Source organism: Mobula birostris, chromosome 20, assembly GCF_030028105.1.
Source record: "Mobula birostris isolate sMobBir1 chromosome 20, sMobBir1.hap1, whole genome shotgun sequence".
NCBI lineage: Eukaryota > Metazoa > Chordata > Chondrichthyes > Myliobatiformes > Myliobatidae > Mobula > Mobula birostris.
Window position 1 is genome coordinate 36346163 of NC_092389.1, and position 16180 is coordinate 36362342.

At 41.1% G+C, this 16180-nt stretch overlaps 1 pseudogene; it reads left to right on the forward strand.

The window, feature by feature from the left end:
- Positions 1-16180, forward strand: part of LOC140184951 (F-box/LRR-repeat protein 6-like) — a 55645-nt pseudogene that overhangs the window by 32606 nt on the left and 6859 nt on the right.

A 16180-nucleotide genomic window follows, 5' to 3' on the forward strand; every position in this document is an offset into this window, starting at 1 on the left:
CGCTGTCTACAGGTGAGGTGCCGGAGGATTGGAGAGTGGCTCATGTTGTTCCGTTGTTTAAAAAAGGATCGAAAAGTAATCCGGGAAATTATAGGCCGGTAAATTTAATGTCGGTAGTAGGTAAGTTATTGGAGGGAGTACTAAGAGACAGAATCTACAAGCATTTGGATAGACGGGGTCCTATTAGGGAGAGTCAACATGGCTTTGTGCGTGGTAGGTCATGTTTGACCAATCTCTTGGAGTTTTTCGACGAGGTTACCAGGAAAGTGGATGAAGGGAAGGCAGTGGTTATTGTCTACATGGACTTCAGTAAGGCCTTTGACAAGGTCCCGCATGGGAGGTTAGTTAGGAAAATTCAGTCGCTAGGTATACATGGAGAGGTGGTAAATTGGATTAGACATTGGCTCGATGGAAGAAGCCAAAGAGTGATAGTAGAGAATTGCTTCTCTGAGTGGAGACCTGTGACTAGTGGTGTGCCACAGGGATCAGTGCTGGGTCCATTGTTATTTGTCAACTATATCAATGATCTTGTTGATAATGTGGTAAATTGGATCAGCAAATGTGCTGATGATACAAAGATTGGAGGTGTAGTAGACAGTGAGGAAGGCTTTCAGAGCCTGCAGAGGGACTTGGACCAGCTGAAAAAATGGGCTGAAAAATGGCAAATGGAGTTTGATACGGACAAGTGTGAGGTATTGCACGTTGGAAGGACAAACCAAGGTAGAACATACAGAGTTAATGGTAAGGCACTGAGGAGTGCAGTGGAACAGAGGGATCTGGGAATACAGATACAAAATTCCCTAAAAGTGTCATCACAGGTAGATAGGGTTGTAAAGAGAACTTTTGGTACATTGGCCTTTATTAATCGAAGTATTGAGTATAAGAGCTGGAATGTTATGATGAGGTTGTATAAGGCATTGGTGAGGCCGAATCTGGAGTATTGTGTTCAGTTTTGGTCACCAAATTACAGGAAGGATATAAATAAGGTTGAAAGAGTGCAGAGAAGGTTTACAAGGATGTCGCCGGGACTTGAGAAACTCAGTTACAGAGAAAGGTTGAATAGGTTAGGACTGTATTCCCTGGAGTGTAGAAGAATGAGGGGAGATTTGATAGAGGTATATAAAATTATGATGGGTATAGATAGAGTGAATGCAAGCAGGCTTTTTCCACTGAGGCAAGGGGAGAAAAAAACCAGAGGACATGGGTTAAGGGTGAGGGGGGAAAAGTTTACTTTCTTTCTTTCTTTTTAAATCTTTTTATTAATTTTTCAAAATTACAAACTCAATAACAAAGTTGGTACACAGAGATTGGAAAAATGTTCATCAACATATATAAAACGAATTTTAAGTAACATAGATATAAAAGACTTCCAAACTCATTATGAGATTAAACATTAAAAAAGAAATAAAAAGAAAAAAAATATATAAACAAAAAAAACCCCAAGAAAAAAAAACAAAACAGGGCTAGACCAACAGCTTATATCGGACATGTTCAATAATGTCGTTAACTCCGCTCCTCTCCTCATATAAATTAAGTTTAGAAAAAAGATTCGGAAAGGTCAGATTACATCATATGAAAATGTTGCATAAAAGGTTTCCAAGTTTCTTCAAATTTAACCGAAGGGTCAAAAATATCACTTTTTTCCAAATTTAAACTTAATATGGTTTGAGAAAACCATTGGAATGTAGGTGGAGGATTAGTTTCCTTCCAGTTCAACAAAATAGATCTTCTCACCATTAAAGTAACAAAAGCTATCATTCGACAGGCTGAAGAAGACAAAAATCTACCATTGGCAATCCAAAGATTGCCGTAATAGGATGGGGTTTTAAATCAAAGCTTAGAATTATTGAAATAATATCAAAAATGTCTTTCCAATATTTTTCCAAAAGAGGACAGGACCAAAATATATGAGTTAAAGAAGCCACTTCAGAGTGACATCTATCACAGTAGGGTTTATATGGGAATAAAAGTGAACTAGTTTATCTTTGGACATATGAGCTCTGTGTACTACTTTAAATTGTATTAAAGTATGTTTAGCACATATAGAAGAAGTACTAACTAATTGAAAAATTTTATCCCATTTCTCTGTAGGTAGGGAAAGTTGAAGTTCCCTTTCCCATTCATTTTTAATTTTGTCAGATATATCTGGCTGTAATTTCATAATTATATCATAAATTATTGCTATTAATCCCTTCTGTAAAGGACTAAAGCCTAAAATTTTATCAAGAGTGCCAGAAGGATTAGAAGTCGGAAAGGTAGGCAACGTAATATTTAAAAAATTTCTTATTTGTAAGTATCCAAAAAAATGGGATCTAGGCAAATCAAATTTCTCAGATAACTGCTCAAAAGACAAAGCAGTTATCCAAAAATAAATCGTGAAAACATATTATGCCTTTCGTTTTCCATATCAAAAAGGCTTGGTCCATTACCGAAGGTTGGAAAAAAAATTAGATATAATAGGACTTGATTACATAAATTCATTCAGGTCAAAAAGTTTACGAAATTGAAACCATATTCGCAATGTATGTTTAATTATAGGGTTGAAAATTTGTTTATTCAATTTAGATAGTGCAAAAGGCAATGAAGTTCCTAAAATGGAGGCTAAAGAAAACCCTTGTACAGAATGGCCTTCAAGGTTTACCCAATGTGGGCTTGGAGTTATATTCCAATCTTGTGTCCAAAATATTAAGTATCGGATATTAATTGCCCAGTAGTAAAATCTTAGGACAGGCAATGCCAAACCACCTTCTTTCTTAGATTTCTGTAAGTATTTTTTACTTAATCTGGGATTTCTATTTTGCCATGTATAAGAAGAAATTTTAGAGTCAATAATATCAAAAAAAGATTTAGGAATAAAAATCGGTATCGCTTGAAATAAATATAAAAATTTGGATAAAATAAACATTTTAAAAGCATTAATACAGCCAATCAATGATAGAGACAAAGGGGACCATTTGGTAATCAGTTGTTTAACCTGATTAATTAATGGTAAGAGGTTGAAATTGAATAGATCCTTATGTCTCTTAGTAATCTTAACTCCCAAATAAGTAAAATAATCAGTAATCAATCTAAATGGAGAATTTCTATAAATAGGAACCTGCATATTTAATGGAAAGAGTTCACTCTTACTTAGGTTCAGTTTATAACCAGAAAAGCTACTAAACTGAGCAAGCAAAGTTAATACTGCCGGAATAGATTTTCCTGGGTTAGAAATATATAATAGTAGATCATCTGCATATAGTGATAATTTATGAGTCTCATTTCCACGAGTAATACCAAATATATTAGGGGAGTCACGAATGGCAATAGCTAGCGGTTCCAAAGCAATATCAAATAGTAGTGGACTAAGAGGGCAACCCTGCCTGGTACCACGGAATAAATGAAAGAAAGGGGATCTTTGGTTGTTAGTAAATACTAAGGCCAAAGGGGTAAAATATATCAGTTTAATCCAGGAAATGAATATCGGACTAAAATTGAATTTCTCAAGGGTATTAAGTAAATATACCCATTCAACTCTATCAAAAGCTTTTTCAGCATCCAATGAAACGACACATTCTGGAATTTTGGGTGAAGGCGTATAAATGATATTCATTAATCTCCTAATATTAAAAAAAGAGTAACGATTTTTAATAAATCCAGTTTGATCAGCAGAAATAACTTGGGGTAATACATTCTCCAATCTCGTTGCCAATATTTTAGAAAAAATCTTAGAATCAACATTCAGCAGAGATATATGCCTATAAGAAGCACATTCAGTAGGATCCTTATCTTTTTTAAGAATTAAGGAAATAGAAGCTCGATAGAAAGATTGTGGTAATTTACCTATTGAAACTGCATCCCTAAAAGCGCTACATAGCCAAGGAGTTAGTGTAGTTGAGAAAAATTTAAAAAAATTCTACTGTAAATCCATCTGGACCAGGTGCTTTACCTAAATTCATTGAAAAAATAGCATTCTTTATTTCCTCTACAGTAATAGGTACATCTAGTTTTGAACGTTCATTAGACGATAATTTTGGAATATTCAATTTCTTAAAAAATTCATACATTATAGTGGAGTCATCAGGAAATCCTGATTGATAAAGAGAGGTATAAAATGCTTGAAAGGATTTATTAATCTCGTCATGGTCAACTGTTAAAGTGCCATCTTGTTAACGAATTTTAAGAATCTGTTGTTTAACTGAGGCCGATTTCATTGATTAGCTAAAAGTTTCCCAGTTTTATTACCATGTATATAAAATTGACTCTTAGTTTTGATTAATTGACTTTCAATTGAAGATGATAATAAAAGGTTATGTTCCATTTGAAGTTCAATTCTCTGTTTATAAAGTTCTTGATTAGGAGCTATAGAATATTTCTTATCAACTTCTTTAATCTTGTTAACCAGTTTAAGTATTTCCTTGTTAGTTTGCTTTTTTAGTCCAGCAGTGTATGAAATAATTTGTCCACGAATATATGCTTTAAAAGTATCCCAGAGGATCCCACAGGAAATATCATCTGTGGAATTCGTTGTAAAGAAAAACTTAATCTGTTCATCAATAAACCTAACAAAATCTGAATCTTGAAGCAAAGAGATATTAAATCTCCATTGTCTAGAATTAGTAGATATATCCCTTAAATTGATAAATAATTTCAACGGTGCATGGTCAGAAACAGCAATAGAATCATATTCACAACTCGTAACAAAAGAAATTAATCGAGAGTCAATAAGAAAGTAGTCAATTCTTGAATAATGCTGATGTACATGTGAAAAAAAAGAGAACTCTTTGTCATTCGGATGCAAGAATCTCCAAATTTCTGAGATTCCAGAGTCAATCATAAAAGAGTTAATAAGGGTAGCCGATTTATTCGAAGTGCTTGATTAAACTTGGATCTATCTAACAAAGGGTTTAAACAACAATTAAAATCACCACCCATAATCAGCATATAGTCATTTAAATTGGAAAGAGATGTGAGGAGATTCTTGAAAAAATCAAGACAGTCAACATTTGGAGCATAAACATTGAGCATGGCAACTTTTTTGTTAAATAGCGAGCCAGTAATCAATAAAAATCTGCCATTAGAATCTGAAATCGTCTCATAGTACGTAAATGAAATTGACAAATCTATAAATATAGAAACGCCTTTTACTTTAGCGTGTGAATTCGCATGATACTGTTGATTCTTCCAGAATCTAAAGAAACGTTGATTATCCTCTTTCCGGACTTGAGTTTCTTGTACAAAAATAATATGAGCATTCATCCTGTGGAATACTTTAAAAATTTTCTTCGGGGAAAAGTTTAAAGGGAACATTAGGGGCGGCTTCTTCACACAGGGAGTGGTGGGAGTATGGAATGAGCTGCCAGACGAGGTGGTAAATGTGGGTTCTTTTATAACATTTAAGAATAAATTGGACAGATACGTGGATGGGAGGTGTATGGAGGGATATGGTCCGTGTGCAGGTCAGTGGGACTAGGCAGAAAATGGTTCGGCACAGCCAAGAAGGGCCAAAAGGCCTGTTTCTGTGCTGTAGTTTTTTTATGGTTTCTATCGTTTCTAAAAGAACACCGGCAGGGATGACGGCAGAGCAGCAATGGCTGGAATTTCTGAAAGCAATTTAGCAGGCACAGGATATATAGATCCCAAAAAGAAAGAAGTATTCTAAAGGAAAGATGACACAACCGTGGTTAACAAAAGAAGTCAAAGCCAACATAAATGCCAAAGAGAGGGTATATAATAAAACAAAAATTAGTGGGAAGTTAAAGGGTCGGGAAGCTTTTAAAAACCAACAAAAGGCAACTAAAAAGACATTAAAAAGGTAAAGATGGAATCAGAAAGTACGCTAGCCAATGTTATTAAAGAGGATACCAAAAGTTTCTTCAGCTGCATAAAGTGTAAAAGGGAGGGGGGAGTGGATAGCAGAGCGCTGGAAGAATGATGGTGGAGAGGTGGTAATGGGGGACAAAGAAATGGCAGACAAACTGACTAATTATTTTCCATCCATCTTCACTGTGTATGGTAGAAATTCCAGGAGTCAGGGTTCATAAGGTAGGTGAAGTTACCATAACTAGAGAGGAGGTTCTTGGGAAACTGAAAGGTCTGAAGGTAAATGAAGTCACCCGGACCAGATGGTATACACGAAGGGTTCTAAAAGAGTTGGCTGAAGTGATTGTGGTGAAATTAGTAATGTTCTTTCAAGAATCACTGGATTCTGGAATGGTTCCGGATGACTGGAAAATTGCAACTCTTCAGAGACAGAGGCAGAAGAAAGGAAATTATAGGTCAGTCAGCCTGACCTCAGTGGTTGGGAAAATGTTGGAGTCGATTGTTAAGGGTGTGGTTTTGGGGTACTGGAAGCATATGATAATAAGCTGTAGTCAGGGTGGTTTCTTCAAGGGAAGATCTTGCCTGACAAATCTGTTGGAATGCTTTGAAGAACTAATAAGCAGGATAGACAAAGGGGAATCGCTTGATGTTGTGTACTTGGAATTTCAGAAGGCCTTTAACCCATGAGGCTGCTTCACTAGCTACAAACCCATGGTACTACAGGAGAGATTCTAGCATAGATAATGCAGTGGCTGATAGGCAGGAGGCAAAGAGCCTTTTCTGGTTGGCTGCTGGTGAATAGTGGTGTTCCAAAGTGTTGGGACCGATTCTTTTTGTGTTATATGTCAATGATTTGGATAATGGAATTGATGGCTTTGTTGCAAAGTTTGCAGACGATTTGAAGATAGGTGGATGTGCAGGTAGTTTTGAGGAAGAAGAAGGGGTACTTAGACAGACTAGGAAAATGGGCAAAGAAAAGGCAGATGGAATACAACGTTGGAAACTGTGTGGTCATGTACATTGGTAGAAGAAATGAAAGGGATGACTATTTTCTAAATGGAGAGAAAATACAAAAATCTGAGGTGCAAAGGGACTTGGGAGTCATGTGCAGGATTCCATAAAGGTTAATTTGCAGGTTGAATCTGTGCTGAGGAAGGCAAATGCAACGTTAGCATTCATTTCAAGAGGACTAGAATATAAAAGCAAGGATGTAATGCTGAGACTTTATAAAGCACTGGTGAGGCCTCACTGGGAGTATTGTGAGCAGTTTTGAGCCCCTTATCTTAGAAAGGATGTGCTGCAACCGCAGAGGGTTCAAAGGATGTTCATGATAATGGTTCCAGGATTGAATGGCTTACCATATGAAGAGCGTTTGATGGCTCTGGGCCTGTATTCATTAGATTCAGAAGAATGAGGGGTGGCCTAATTGAAATCTATCGAATAGTGAAAGGCCTTGATAGAGTGGATGTGGAGAGAATGTTTCTGATGGTGGGAGAGTCTAAGACCAGAGGACGCAGCCTCAGAATAGAGGGGTGTCTGTTTAGAACGGAGATGAGGAATTTCTTCAGACAGAGTGGTGATTCTGTAGAATTCTTTGCCACAGGTAGCTCTGGAGGCCAAGTCTTTATGTATATTTGAGGCAGAGTTTTATAGATTTTTGATTGGTCAACACATGAAGGGATGCGGGGAAGCAGGAGATTGATGTTGAAAGGAAAAATGGATCAGCCATGATGAAATGGTGGAGCAGACTTTATGGGCCAAATGGCCAAATTCTGTTCCTATTTCTTATGGTGTTATGTAAATTGTGTTGTGATGAGGCTAGAGTTAAATGGGGGTTGCTGGGCACTGTGGCTCAAAGGACCAGAAGGGCATGTTCTGCACTCTATCTGTAAATAAGGAAAGAAGATTAGACAGGAATGTGGAAGCCAAGTCATGAACTAAAATTGAAATACAATTAGGCATGATCTAATTGATCTTCTGATCCTAGATCTTACGAAGGTAAAGAGGGTTTGATTGACTATCTCTGACCTTTCTTTGCAGGTTGACACAGCAGCAGTAGTCAACTTTCTGGAGACAGCAGGTTTGAAACTCAGACAGCTCTTTGTGACGTACAACAATCACCGGCACAACATCTTGAATGCCATTATGGTAAGGTTACCTTGTGCTCAGGGGGTGGGCAATGGGATGGAGTTGCAGGATCCCAGTATAATTGGGTTGTGCCATGGGAAGGAAGGGATGAACTGAGAGGACACCGGGGTTTCCTGCCTCTTCTTCCCCCCATTTGTGACATTTACCAGCAGTGTTGCAGATGAAGGGCCCGAAGTATTGTTGAGGTTCTCCACCACCTATTCCACAATCACTTTGACCCACTACCAACAGGAAGGAGGTACAGGAGCATCAGGATTAGGGCTGCCAAACTAGGTAACCACTTCTTTCCTGAGGCTGTGAGACTAATAAATACCCTTTCACCACTGAGCTTTTGTCACTTGGACAGAGAGTGGTTTACTGTTTCTTTGTGCTGCATACTACAGTCTTTTTTATATTATATTTTCACTTATTTATGGTATATTTTGTTTTGTATCCTGTGTGTGTGTGAGTGATATGTTTTGTGGGTGCACCATGGTCTTGAGAAACGTTATTTTGTTTGGTTGTACAAGGGATCAGCAGTGGAAAAGGTGAGCAGCTTCAAGTTCCTGGGTCTCAACATCTCTGAAGATGTGTCTTGGGCCCAACTTATTTGTGCAGTTATGAAAAAGTCACACCTGCGGTCATATTTCATTAGACATTTGAAGAGATCTGGTATGTGGCCAAAGACTCTAGCAACCCTACCATCAACCACCCGAGCTACACATTTTCTGAGTTATCTCCAACTCCAGCAAATTTTTAAAGAACATTCTGACTAGTTGCATCACCATCTGATATGGAGGGAACCTCCATTGGAAACATCCTCAACACTATCCTTCCCAGCATTTGGGACATCTTCAAAAGGCGATGCCTCAAAAAGGTGGCATCCATTATTAAAGACCCCATCACCCAGGATATGCTCTCTTCTCATTACTACCATGAGGAAGGAGGTACAGGAGCCTTAAGAAACACACTCAATGTTTTAGGGTCACCTTGTTCTCTTCCACTATCAGATTTCTGAATAATCCATGAACACTGCCTCCAGAATACTGTATCCAACTCTGGTCACCTGCTGTTAGGAAATTTGTGAATGTTCAGTAGCGACCTCCTAGCCATACTCCATCCTGACTTGGAGATACATTACCATTCCTTCAGTGTCACTGGGTCAAGGTCCTGGAACTTCCTCCTCCACTGCACTGTGGGTGTGTTCACATCCCAGGGACTGCAACGATTCAAGAAGGCCACGCACCTCCTTGAAGGCAACTAGGGACAGGTAATTAAATGCTGGCTCAACCTGTGAAGCCCACATCCCTTCAAGTTCAAGTTTTCATTGTAATTCACCCATACACATGTATATCGCCAAACAAAACAGCATTTCTCTGGGACCTCGATGCAAAGTGTAGTACCAACAGTCACACAGCACAAGGCACATATTGCACATAGAATTACATTGTCAGTGAAACATACAGTTACACAAAAACATATGTAGCCAAGCCCCTGGATGTCGTGGCCTGTAGAATGATGGTACATGGGATGTTGTCCCGGAGCCACGTTTCTGGAAGAACAGCCCACAGCAGTTCCACATGTCGCGCAAGTGCAGCTGCAGATGAATGCAGTTCAGCTTGCCTTCCACTGAGCCAACCCTGGAGGACAGCACTGACAGGAGGGACCAGCCCCCACCCCAGCACAATTTCAAGGTTGTTTATTGTAATTTTTCATTACATGAGTGCAAAGGAGAACAAGATGATTGTTACTCCAGATCCAGATCCGATGCAGCATATTTCAAAAAAATAAGAAGCATAAAACACAATGTAAAATGTAAAAGCAATCATAAAAACATATGTACAAGTTTGAGTATCGCCAAATATATGAGAGCTTGTATACTTATATTAAATGAATATATATACACACATGAAGCCATGAACACCACCTATTATTCCTTTCATTGTTGGTACTATTTATTTATTTTTGTTATTTATATATTTTTAAATGTTCTTACACTGTATTGCTGTTGCAAACCAACAGATTTCACATCAGGTAAGACTTAGGAGCAGAACTAGACCACTTGGTCCATCGCAGGTGCTGCGGCATTCCATCATGGCTGATTTATTATCCCTCTCGACCCTGTTCTCCTGCTTTCTCCCAATAACTTCTGAGTCAAGGCATCAAGAGCCTACCAACCTCTGCTTTACTTAAGCCCCAACACCCCTGCTGGGGCAAAGGCCACTGACAGTAGCTCGCCAGAGTCCTCTGTCCTGCCTCTTGGTTTATCTTTCCTGTCCCAGGGATGGTGTCTTTAGAGCTTCCGTTGGTGTTTCAGTAGCTCTGCTTTTTTTTTTCTCCACAGGATGGGGTTGCTAGCCCCATGCCCAACCCTCCTCCTTTTGTGGTCGGCTGGGGACACTCGTGGTGGAGTTCACCTCCGCTTTAAATGTACCCAATTATTAGGCCCCTACGGCCATCTGTGGCGATGAATTCCACAGACTCATTACCCTCTGACGAAAGAAATTCCTCATCTCTGTACTAAGTAGGTGTCCCTCTAAATTGAGGTTGTGCCCTTCAGTCCTAGACTCCCCCAGTATAGGAAACGTGTCAGTGATAATAAACCTGATTCTGATACATACAATCTTATTCAAATGTTTAATAACCACTTGGCCACACGCCAACCCGTCATATACAACCCTGAGATTAATTTTCTTGCAGACATTCACAGTAAATACAAAGAAACAATAATACATATCAAAAACATGAGATGAAAAGGCCTTGAAGGTGAGTCCATAGGTTGAAGGGACAGTTCACTATTGGCGTGAGTGAAGTTATCCCCTTTGGTTCAAGAGCTTTATCGATGGTTGAGGGGTAATAACTGTTCCTGAACTTGTGGTGAAGATCCTGAGGTTCTTGTAACTCCTTCCTGATGGCAGCAGCAAGAAGAGAGCATGCCCTGGATAGTGGGGGTCCTTGATGATAGATGGTGCTTTCCTACGATAGTGCTCTGTGTAGATGTGCTCAATGGTGGCGAGGACTTTACCCACAATGGACTATCTCTGTAAAGTTACTGGAGAGGAGTTTTGATATAGGTGAGATCCAATCTTCCAATTAGCTGACAATCACCATGTTTTATTTGATGTCTTTATGGAGCTGGTTGGTATTTGGCCCAGTTTGCTAACAGTTTCATTCACCTGATCTGTGTGCTCCTGTCTCCTAGTCTGGCTGCTGCACTGAACTCAGAGTACTGGAGATCAACTCCGAGATCAAGCAGACTAATCCCTTCTTCCCGTTGTGCATTGAGATGCTACAGACTGAGTGCCCCAAACTACAGGTACTTGGGGTGTTGAGGGTGATGGCACTGTAACGTAGCGGTTAGTGTAATGTAATTACAATGCTAGTGACTTGGGTTCAATTCCCACCACTGTCTATATGGAGTTTCTGTAGCATTGTGGGTTTCCTCTGCGTGCTCTGGTTCCTCCCATATTCTGAAGACTTATGGGTTAGTGGGTTAATTAGTCACAGGAGTCTAATTGGGTGGTGTGGGCTTGCGTTAAGGTGCTTTATTTCTAAATGAAAATAAAATTACTGCCTGTCTATTGAACTCTCTTTCAATGACCCCTCATTCATAAAGAACATCCTTGCCTGTTGATTTACATTCCACCTACAAAGGCTGAGGGGAGACCTATTGAAGTTTATAGCAACAAAAGATTCTGCAAGTGCTAGAAATCTTGAGCAATACAAAGAATATGCTGGAGAAACTCAGCAGGTCAGGCAGCATCTATGGAGGGGAATACAATTATAACATTTGGGCTGAGACCCCTCATCAGATGAAACGTTGATCATTTATTCAGCTCTGTTGATGCTACCTTATCCCTTCAGTTCCTCCAGCATTTTGCATGTGTTGGAAGTTACAAAAATTACAAGGGGTATACAGTATATATAAGGTAGACATCTTCCCCCTCCCCCCCAGTATTTTTTAACAGGCATCCATTAGTCTCCTGAGACCATGGACTTGTGCCTTGGAAGGTTTCCAGGGCGCAGCCCTGGGCAAGGTTGTATGGAAGACCGGCAATTGCCGATGCTGCAAGTCTCCCCTCTCCACGCCACCGATGTTGTCCAAGGGAAGGGCACTAGGGCCGATACAGCTTGGCACCGGTGTCATTGCAGAGCAGTGTGTGGTTAAGTGCCTCGCTCAAGGACACAACACGCTGCCAGAGCCAAGGCTCAAATGAGCGACCTTCAGATCACTAGACAAACACCTTAACCACTTGGCCACGTGCCAACAACCCCCCCCCCCCACCCCGCATAGAATGTCAAATACCACCAGTTCAGGAACAGTTATTGGCCCTCAACCAACAGGCTCTTGATCCGAAGGGGATAAGCCCATCACTGAACTATTCCCACTATCTGTGGACAACAGGAATTCTGCAGGTGCTGGAAATTCAAGCAACACACATCAAAGTTGCTGGTGAACGCAACAGGCCAGACAGCATCTCTAGGAAGAGGTACAGTTGATGTTTCAGGCCGAGACCCTTCGTCAGGACTAACTGAAGGAAGGGTTAGTAAGAGATTTGAAAGTGGGAGGGAGAGGGGGAGATCCAAAATGATAGGAGAAGACAGGAGGGGGAGGGATGGAGCCAAGAGCTGGACAGGTGATTGGCAAAAGGGATATGAGAGGATCATGGGACAGGAGGTCCGGAGAGAAAGACAAGGGAGGGGGGACAAACCCAGAGGAGGGGCAAGGGGTATAGTCAGAGGGACAGAGGGAGAAAAAGGAGAGTGAGAGAAAGAATGTGTGTATAAAAATAAATAACGGATGGGGTACAAGGGGGAGGTGGGGCATTAGCGGAAGTTAGAGAAGTCAATGTTCATGCCATCAGGTTGGAGGCTACCCAGACGGAATATAAGGTGTTGTTCCTCCAACCTGAGTGTGGCTACATCTTTACAGTAGAGGAGGCAGTGGATAGACATGTCAGAATGGGAATGGGATGTGGAATTGAAAGAGTTAGTCCTTACTCTTAATAATTTCTCCTTTGGCTCCTCCCACTTCCTCCAAACTAAAGGTGTAGCTATGGGCACCCGTATGGGTCCTAGCTATGCCTGCCTTTTTGTTGGCTTTGTGGAACAATTTATGTTCCGTGCCTATTCTGGTATCTGTCCCCCACTTTTCCTTCGCTACATCGACGACTGCATTGGCGCTGCTTCCGGCACGCATGCTGAGCTCGTTGACTTTATTAACTTTGCCTCTGATGGCATGAACATCGACTTCTCCAACTTCCGCTAATGCCCCACCTCCCCCTCGTACCCCATCTGTTACTTATTTTTATGCACACATTCTTTCTCTCACTCTCCTTTTTCTCCCTCTGTCCCTCTGACTATACCCCTTGCCCATCCTCTTTCCCCCCCCCCGCGTCTTTCTCCCCAGACCTCCTGTCCCATGATCCTCTCATATCCCCTTTGCCAATCACCTGTCCAGCTCTTGGCTCCATCCCTCCCCCTCCTGTCTTCTCCTATCATTTTGGATCTCCCCCTCCCACTTTCAAATCTCTTACTAACTCTTCCTTCAGTTAGTCCTGACGAAGGGTCTCGGCCCGAAACGTCGACTGTACCTCTTCCTAGAGATGCTCCCTGACCTGCTGCGTTAACCAGCAACTTTGATGTGTGTTCCCACTATCTGTGGACTCACTTTCAAGGATTCTTCATCTCATATTCTCAATATTTATTGCTTATTTATATTATTATTTATTACTATTTTTCTTTTTGTGTTTTGTTGTGTGCAATTTTTCATTGATTCTATTGTGTCTCTTTGCATTTACTGTGAATGCCTGCAAGAAAATGAATCTCATGGTTGTATATGGTGACATATATGAAATTTGATAACAAATTTACTTTGAACTTTTCAATGGCTTTAAGGGTGTGGAAATGGCTGCCGGGGTGGTGGGGGAAGCAGATGCGATAGTTGTGGTTTAGACAGGTACACAAACCGGGTAAGAATGGAGAGATACTGAGCACATGCAGGCAGGTAGAAGATAGACCAGTGTTTCATAGTACTGGTCCTCAACCGAAAAAACATTTAATTTACATCATTGGCTGTAAGGCTTGTACCCATGCTATGCTGTTCTGTGCTCTAGAAAGGCAGAGAGTCACAAAGCATGGAAGCAGGCCATTCAGCTCACCATATGGACTAGTGGGCACCCATCTGTCAGTGCCATCTTCCAACACTTGGCTCGTAGCCTGGGTAATTCAGGTGCTCAAGCCCTTCACTATGTAGATTTCACCATCCATGTTAGCTTGTCTCTTTACGATGCTGTAAGACCATAAGACATACGAGCAGAATTAGGAAATTTGGCCCATCGAGTCTGTTCTGCCATTCATTCACGGCTGATTTACTTTCCCTCTCAAACCCAGTCTCTTGCCTTCTCCCCATAACCCTTGACACCCTGAATAATTAAGTAACTATCAACCTCCACTTTAAATGTACCCAATGACTTAACCTTCATAGCCTTCTGTGGTAGTGAACTCCACAGATTGGCCACCCTCTGGCTAAAGAAATTCCACCTCTTCTCTGTTTGGAAGTGCCTTCTCTCTTCTCTGAGCCTGCCCTGGACTGTTCCACTACTGGAAGCATCCTCTGCACTTTCACTCCATCAAGGCCTTTCAATACTTGATAGGTTTCAGTGAGATCCCTCCCCTAATTATTTCAAATTCCAGCAAGTACAGGTCCAAAGTCATCAAACACTTCTTGTACGTTAACCCTTTCATTTCTGAGATAATTCTCGTAAACCTGCTCTGGAGCCTCTCCAGTGCCAGCACATCCTTTCTTAGATATCCTTATATGACCAATGCATTATAAAGCCTCAGGATTACATCCTTGTTTTTATATTCTAGTCCTCTTGAAATGAATGCTAACATTGTATTTGCCTTCCTTACCACCGACTCAACCTGCAAAGTAAACCTTTAGGGAAACCTGCACAAGTCTCTTCGTACCTCTGCTGTTTCAATTTTCTCTCCAGTTGGAAAATAGTCTACACCTTTGTTCCTTCTGTCAAAGTGCATTACCATACACTTCCCTGCCCTATATTCCATCTGCCACTTCTTTACCCACTCTCCTAATCTGTCTTGGTCTTTCTGCAGACTCCCTGATTCCCCAACACTACTTGCCCCTCTGCCTATCTTGGTATGGTCCACAAATTTGGCCACAAAGTGATCAATTCTGTCATACAGGTTAACATATAATACGAAAAGAAGCAGACCTCTGTGGAACACCACAAGTCAATGACAGCCAACCAGAAAAGGCCCCCTTTATTCCCACTCTTTGCTTCCTGCCAGTCAGCCACTGCTCTGTCCATGCTAGTATAGGGTTATGGGCTGAGTGCAGGTCTCTGGGACTAGGTGAGAGTAAGAGTTCAGCACGGACTAGAAGGGCCGAGATGGCCTGTTTCAGTGCTGTAGTTGTTATATGGTTATATAGTATCTTTCCTGTAACACCATGGGCTCTTCTCGTGTTTAGCAGTCTCAATTGCTCATTATGTTTACTTTAATTTGGTATTGTGGTTGTCATAGCCATGATGGCTAAAGGGTTTGTGCCTGTGCTGTGTTGTCCTATATTGTAGAAATGCATCACATCACTTTGCATCGAAGCAAGCCTTTTTGCTCCCATACTGATCAGGAGGGCTCCCATTGTGTTACTGCCATTTAGCAGCACTTGGCTTGTGGTTTTCTATGCTAGGGTGATTCAGGTGCTCAAATCCTTTGATATGTAGAAGTTACTGTCTGTGTTAACTTGCCTCTTTGCAGTAAACCAGCTACTGCCAGTCTTTAACCAATTGTGTCATTTGGTGCAGGTCCTAAGACTGCTGAATCTGGCCTGGTTCCCAAGGGTTTCCACAACGATCGTTTCCCCTGAGGTCGGCTTCTCTGAGTTGGAGGAGCTGTGCTTGGCCACCTCATGCTCGCTGGTCACAGATGAGGTTCTGGTAAAGCTGCTGCACCTGTCGGCCAAGCTACGGAGCTTGGACCTCCGAGGTTGTTATCGGATCACACCGGCGTCGCTACAGCTTCTGCCCTGCCAAGGTAGGGAGAACTGTCTCTCCTCTGTTTGATTCCTCTCTGAGGATTTGTGTGTCATGAGAGACTTTTATAAAAATGTAAGACACAATTATTTGGTCTCAAATATGTCAAATTGTCACTGAGTGCATTGAGGTAAAACAATAACAGTTCAGAATAAAGAGTCATGGTTCCAGAACACATTCCACACAATCAGGAA